The sequence below is a fragment of the Peromyscus eremicus genome, chromosome 1 (genome assembly GCF_949786415.1).
Source record: "Peromyscus eremicus chromosome 1, PerEre_H2_v1, whole genome shotgun sequence".
Lineage (NCBI taxonomy): Eukaryota > Metazoa > Chordata > Mammalia > Rodentia > Cricetidae > Peromyscus > Peromyscus eremicus.
In genome coordinates, this window is record NC_081416.1 from 9,242,892 (window position 1) to 9,250,366 (window position 7,475).

The following is a 7,475-nucleotide window of genomic DNA, read 5'->3' on the forward strand; positions in this document are numbered from 1 at the left end:
GAATATCGTGGGTAAACCGTATTTATCTTAGTTCACCAAAAGTTAATGGGCATGCATTTTCTAATCTGAATAATTTATTTGGAGGGGGGTGATTGTGAAGGTATAACTTGGATTGCATCTGCCACACATACACTTCAGGACTTCCTGGAGAGTGATAACTTTTACTATATTTAACTCTTAGCCTCCTTCAATTAGTGGCTTCCTAGATTATTGATTTCAGTTTAATATGCCTTAATATCAGCAGGGTCAACCTCAGAGTCCTGTGACCTATGCAGCTGTTAAAAGGTACCTCCATTTAGTTTAATATTTTCAAGACAGCAGTTTCTGGCTCAATTTTTTTCATATATTTGAAATAAGAAGCTCTGAATTTTAATTAAATTATGTAGCCAGACTGGGTCGTTATCAAACTGCTGAGGAATTTGCTCAGGCTGGTGAGGGCGAGCAAAGAAAGGAATACAGGGCTTGTCTATGAGTAAACTGTGTGACTTTCAGTAAGCCTGGTTATTGGTGTTTTCTATTGGAAATAAGTAAATGAATGAATTAAGTAGCTACTTCAATAACTTCCAAATGCTTATAAGACTTAAACAAAATGATGCACATGAAGATAAAATATGAGCTATAATCAATAATATTCATATGCTAGTAATTGTCCACTTGCTCTGTTTTTCACAGGCATGAAGTGAAGTCATACTGTGTAACATACTCATCGATATTAATGTCTTCATGGCTAAGAAGAATCCCAGGAGAGGAAAATTATCCAATCCCAGGTCATCTGCTAGAAACTTCTACTTGTTGAGATCTGAGTCTAGTGTTTGGACCATGTGATGTTACTGTTTTAATTCAGTTATTTACCTGACAAAATATTAAATCCGATCTCAAAGGAGGAAGAGGCCGTCTTGTTAATGGTGATTTTAGAAGAGATCTTTGAATTTATATTAAATGTGAAAAAAAGTGAGACCCTCTAGCTGTACCATTCTGAAAATTCACTTTTTAAAGTGTCTACTTCATGGAAAGTATTATTATTTATTTTTAATCTTTTATTATATACTCTTATTTTGTGAATGGTATACACATGGTGTGTGTGTGTGTGTGTGTGTGTGTGTGTGTGTGTGTGTGTGTGTGTGTCTACAGCTGGACTGTGAAATCTTTGCAGTCATTGACTGGATCACTTCTCAGTTCATCACAGATTCTCATATAACACTGATCACTCAACAATTAGGTTCATGAAAGCCACTTCTTGATTGATGTCTTGACAGTGATGAAATTAAAAAGTGAGTTGAGCTCTGTCAAATGTCTTTGAAAACACAAAAGTTGCATCTTGCAGACTCATCAAATACTCAGTAAGGTCCTACAAGCATCAGCTCACATGTGTCTAGGCTGGGGACTTGGTTTTCAATAATCTGCCTAGGGAACTCATCAAACTGGGACTTTCCCTTGAAGGATGGATATATTTGTTTTAACCATCTCATGTGGTACATGACTGTGAGAAGAAAGCTGTGTAGGAGTGGAGGACAGTTTTATTTCATAATGAAGTAATGCAGGTGTCATATTTTACAAACTGGAGACACTGGGTGAGTGTGGAAAATATTACTTAATATATTGGTACTTGAGCCCAGAGATCTGGACTGGAAATAAGAGAGACCCAGAAGTCATCTGACAACATCAGAAAAAGTGCTCAGAGAGTAGAGGAGTCTAATGGGATGATCATGTTGTTTGGGATATGTTAGCAAATATCATCCTTCAGGAAGGATGAAAAATGCATGATGCTTTTCTCTTTTAAGCCTGTGTTTATTAAAGAAATAGAGGAGATTTGTACATATAGATGGGAGACCAGAGAGTCCAAATGGTGATGGATTGATAGAGATGACAAACTTGGGATGTCAGCCAAAGGGGCTGGAACTCTATCCACTGATACTGCATTGCTGTGTGAGTTTCCTCCTGTTATCCACACTGAAAGGGAAGCCCATAGGCATGCTTGTAGCTATTTTTTAAAATCACATGCAACAGTAGTCACGTCCTATATAACTACATAATACTCTACTTTCGGTATTTGGGAATTTGTGACTTGCTTCTAGCCAGTGGATTTTGTCAAGCAAGAGGAGTGTTTTGGATGTCGCTCATGTTTCAAGAGTTGCTTTTTGTTAAGACAAATATTTATCCTGACTTGCCTATGGGTACTGGATTTAATAAGATGCAAATTTTTAGAAGAAGAGGTGGCCTTTCCAGGGAGCTTGAGGAAGTAAACAGGAAGAAATCATATTGAGAAACATGCATAGCACAGACCCAGTGACAGACTCTAGACCACAAGCCTCCTATTCGACAGCAGCAGAGGGCTAGGTCTTTAGCTACAGAGATACAAGGAGGGGGAATGTCCCGTAATCTGAGTGAACATGTTCTCCTTTACTCATTTCTATATGCAGAATTCATCTGTGCCTTTTGGACCCCTTTGGAAAAAAAGACTCTAATAAATCAAGTCTAGACCCCGATTTAAATTAATTATGAGCTATGTATTCTGATAATCTGTTATACAGCCAGAGAAACAAATGGGGTGCTTTTAAAAGGCAATATGATGAGTCAGGGATAATTCCAGGCACTAACACATCCTGACAGGGTCTTGCCCTTTTATCTGCTGCTGTGAATTTTGTAAATTTTTCTTTTAAATTTGAAATAGATTTTTTTCACATAATATATTCTGATTATGACCTACCATGTCCTAACTCCTCCCACATCTTCCCCACATCTTTACCCACCCAAATTCACACCCTTTCTTCTTCTCTTGTAAATTTATAAATTCTTAATTGAAGACTTTGGATGACCATAGCACCTCACTGCTGTCTCTTTTTGGAGTTAGAGCTGTTTGTTTCATTTTAGTGCTTACTTTACGATTTAGAGTTTTGTCTTTTTCATTGTATTATACATTCTAGGATGCAGACCCATATTTTCTTCCTCCTTACCTCTTTCTGCCCTCCCTACTTCTTTTCTTCTTCATCTGCCTAAGTAATGAGAGGTCAGACTTAGGAAATAATCAAAATTGTATTATATTACAAATCACTAGCTATACAACTCCCAGACAATTTAGAAGTGTATGCCTCAAGTGTCTTTGCAGTTGGGAGAGCCAGAGAGTTGAAGGAAAGCATCCAACTATGAAAAGTAGAAGCAGGAGTGGTCCAGGCAAGCGAGGCAGGCTGGATTTTTAAGCAGTTTAAATCGGAGGTCAAGGGAAACACAAGGTACCAAATCTTGACAGGTAATAAATCAAGCCCACACGTCAGCTATTTCTGCTCCACGATGAGTTAGAGAAAAGAGATCTCTTGGCCAGGAATCTCTGACACACAGCAGACATTCCTCAGCAGAGAAGCAGCAAGCTGACAGCCTTAGCTTTGATAGACTTTTCAAGGCTGTACAAGTTGGCTAACAGTTCTAATTATAACAGGTTTCTAGCTTCAGGAAGTTGCTCCTCTTTCTTGTTTATAGAAAAACCAACCAACCAACCAACCACCCAAACAAACAAACAAACAACAACAACAAAAAACCCCCAAATCCCACCACCTTCATTAAGTGAAAGGATAATACTCTGGTATGGGTATAAAGTCAATAGGGAAAGCATGATCATACATTGAAACCTTTCTGTTGAATTGAATTCTGTGTTGCTGACTTCCATTAATACATGGCATTTACTGTTTTCAAAGTACATTTTAAATGTTTATCTTGATCTACTAGCGGCCAGTGTTCTTTTTCATATGCTTTATCATTTTGTTCATAATTTTTACATTATTTTACATGTATTATCATTTTTACATGTGTGTGTGTATGTGTGTGTGTGTGATATGTACGTATAGACATGTGCATGTATATGGAGAACAGAGGGTGATCTCAGTTCTATTACTCGACCGCTTTGACAGGGTTGCTCACTGAACCATAGTTGCTAAGCTGCCTGGCAGGCAAGCCTAAGGATCCCTCTCTCCACATCCTCTTGTTTAGAACTGTTACAGGAGCGAGCAGCCACTCTTGGCTCTCGGCATCTTATGAATGTATTGAGAATTTTCCAGCTCAGGTATCTGTGCTTATGCAGCCAGCTCTTTACCCATCTCTCCAGACCCTTCATTACTTTTGTCATAAACATTTTCTCACAGAGGAGTGCAGTTCATATGGCACAATGGTATTGATCAGTTTAACTTTTTAAAAAGACTAATATTTAGTTGTGTATTCTAGTCTAAATGATGTAAAAAAGATTAAGTGAAATAAAAGATGCTTCAATGAATTTTTAATGTTTAACATAAATTCCTTTCTTTACTTGAATTACCTCCTTAAGTAAATGTTATAAATTGCAATATTGGATCAAAGGGTAGAAATATTAAATAAAGCTTACATTTTTAGATTTTAATCCAACTTCATTATCGTGCACAAGTTGCACTCTTCCTCCATTTTATGGATTGAGAAATTGAGCCTGAGGATGAAGTGGTTCACTGGGTCAGGAAGCCAAAAATTGGCAGGATCATCCTGTAACATGTTTCTTGATTCAGTTTTTTTTTTTCATTTTAAATAAGAAAAAGCCAAAAACTTTTATTCATTTTGCTTTAAAAATATTTTTCCTTTTTCATGAGTTTGTATGAGAGGTATGCATGTTCACATGCATACTCACATGTGTGTGGGAGCATTGTGTGCATACATGTGGAGTGGGTAGTATGCATGTATTCACATGTGTATGAGAACATGTGTGTGCATACATGTGGAGGTCCAAAGTTATATTAGAAATCTTCCTCAATCAATCTTCTACTTTGTTCTTCAGGCAGAGTTTCTCAGTCAAACCCAGATCCTGCAGATCTGGCTAGTCTCTTTAACCAAGTTGTCCAGGATCCCCTCTCTCTGCCCTCCCAGGCTGCGCGATTACAGCTGGGCTACCATGTTCACCCTCCAGCTACATGGATTCTGGGGTTCTGAACTCTGATTTGTTTGCTTGGGAGGCAAGCATTTGAACCACTGAGCCATCTCCCCAGTTCCCTGTGTTCCTTTTAAATTGTGCTTATAATCCCCAAATTTCATGATTTTGGCTATAATATTTTGGAGGAAGGATTTCAAAAGAAGATATTGATGGATTCAATAACTTTAGAGGGCTTCCATTCTATGACACTAGAGTAAAACAATCAAGATAACAATGATTAGCACTGATTAAGTATAATGTAACAGGTACAGCTCAAGGCTTTAAATCAATCACTATATGGAATTGGTTTTACTTTACTATGTCCACTTTAGTATGGAAGTCCCTACTTAACAGTTGCTGGAGAGACTGCCTCCTTGTTGAGCACTAGCTGCTCTTGTATAGCATCCCATCCTGGTTTGGTTCTCAGTACCTATATCAAGTGGCTCACAACCACCTGTTACTCCAGCTCCAAGGGATCTGACATCCATCTCTGGCCTCCGTGGGCATCTGTATGCATGTAGTACATATACACACACTCAGGCACAAGTACATACATATTTCAGAATGAACAAAGACATGAAATTTCTGTTTATGCCCAGGGACTCCAAGGACTAGAGAGGGGAAATAATCTCCCACGCGTGGATGGTGAGTTGTACAAACCAGAGAGTTTAAAGTCAATGTCTTTGTGCTTAGTCTCCAGCTTCTGCCATGGCCCTGCTGTTAATAATACTGGGGGGTGGGGCAGAGAATGCCCAGGATTACTAAGTGCAGATTCTGGGTTGTGAATTTTACGTCATTTCCCCCAATACTCAGTTTCTGTTAGCCCCAGAATCAACGTCTCCTTTTCTCTTAGGTTAGCTATGGCCCTTTGGTTTGTGTTTGTGAAAACTCTCCCAAGTTCTGTGGCAGTATTCCGATAGCATCGTCATTCTGCCCAGTGTTTGAAGCTGGCATGACCTAGCTTTGTTGGGTGAAGTTGCTTTCCATGCAGAACAGATGAGCTGAGGATTCATTGCAACTGTGATTCAGAGAAGCAGGAGGGAGGTTCAGACTGCTTCAGCCATGGATCTCTGTGGATGCTGATAGGGCTGGTAATGAGTAATCACAAGTTCTCTCAGGATACCTTCTTCCTCTCATCCTTTTTTTTGTCCATAATTAAAACTTTATTGAAAAACTGACACCGAAATAGGAGATCACTGTTTTATACTTTATAAAATCAAACACAGTTACATTGTCTTGGTAGAGTCACTGAACTTGATAAGGCTTTCTGTGAAAAACACAAACTCAGGAACTTGTATAGATGATTAGAGTTGCTTTCTTCAAATGAACAGCCTTCTGTGAGCCTGGCTTTTCCTCCTGTGGGCTGGCACAGACTGTTGAGCAACCTACACAGAGAACCACTGTCTGGGCATGACTGAAGACTGTAGTCATCTTGTAGCAACCTGGACATTTCACATCCCTGAAGTAAGAATCTGGGCTCTGAACCAGCTGTTTCTTCTTATGTTTTTTCTTTTCCTCTTCCAAGGACGGGTGTAAAAGATCTCTAGCCAGAGGCATGGTGATGGCTCCGCCAGCACCAGCACTCCAGATCTCTGAGGTGAGGTGCTAGCTAGCGGGGGCTCAGCTACATCTTCCTTCCTCTATCCTTAATGACAGAAAGTAACTGTAGGTGCTGTCAGTTTTCTGATGTTCTGCCCATTTCAGGACCAGCTATTCTGGGAGGATTTTTATTTTAAATGTTTTATTTCTCTTTGTTCTTGTCCAAGTGGCTTTCACAATTGGTCAGTTGCTGCCACTAAGATCATATTGAAGCATCTATGAAAATCAGTATGAGAGCAGAACAGACAAGAAAAGAGAGCTTTTACCTCAGAATTCACTGAGTGAAATTACATGTATCCATGTAGGTGCCATAGAACATCAGCTTGGTTGCTCTGGTAAGACTGCACACTTATTATTTGACAAAAATGTGGTCACATTTGAAAATAAATTTAATAACCATGATCAGATTTCACTTCAAAGTAATTCCTAGAAAATGACTGTAATTAGAACCACTTGATATAAAGATCTTAGAATATGGTAATTTGTTTATTGTATTTCCTTATAAAAATTGAATGTTACAATTACCATAATTTGAAAAGTATTAGGGATATCTAAGCCTCTAATCAATTATTCAATTATGTAGAATTGCTCTCATACTGAGAAATTTGTGGTAGCAATTCTTTCTTTAGATCCCCCAGCTTTACTGAAGTATAACTGAAAAACAGAAACTATCCATCTCTAACTAAGGCATACAGTTAATGATTATATACATATCTTGGATATTCCTGGTTGCCTCAGACTCATGTTGTAGCTGAGCATGTCCTTGAACATCTGGTACTCTTGTCTTCATATATGGAGTGTTGGAATTACAGGCCAAACTTTTGCCCAGTTTTTGGGGTGCTGGGATTGAACCTACAGCTTTGTACATGCCGGGAAAATGCCAGGCACACAACATCTCCAGCCCACACACCACATTTTCTTTATCCATTTATCCGTGGATGGATCCTTTCATTGT

General features: G+C 38.7%; 1 pseudogene; it reads right to left on the reverse strand.

The window, feature by feature from the left end:
* Positions 1–6,066: 6,066 nt before the first annotated feature.
* Positions 6,067–6,478, reverse strand: LOC131895539 (small ribosomal subunit protein eS27-like; annotated as a pseudogene).
* Between the last annotated feature and the right edge of the window lie 997 nt (positions 6,479–7,475).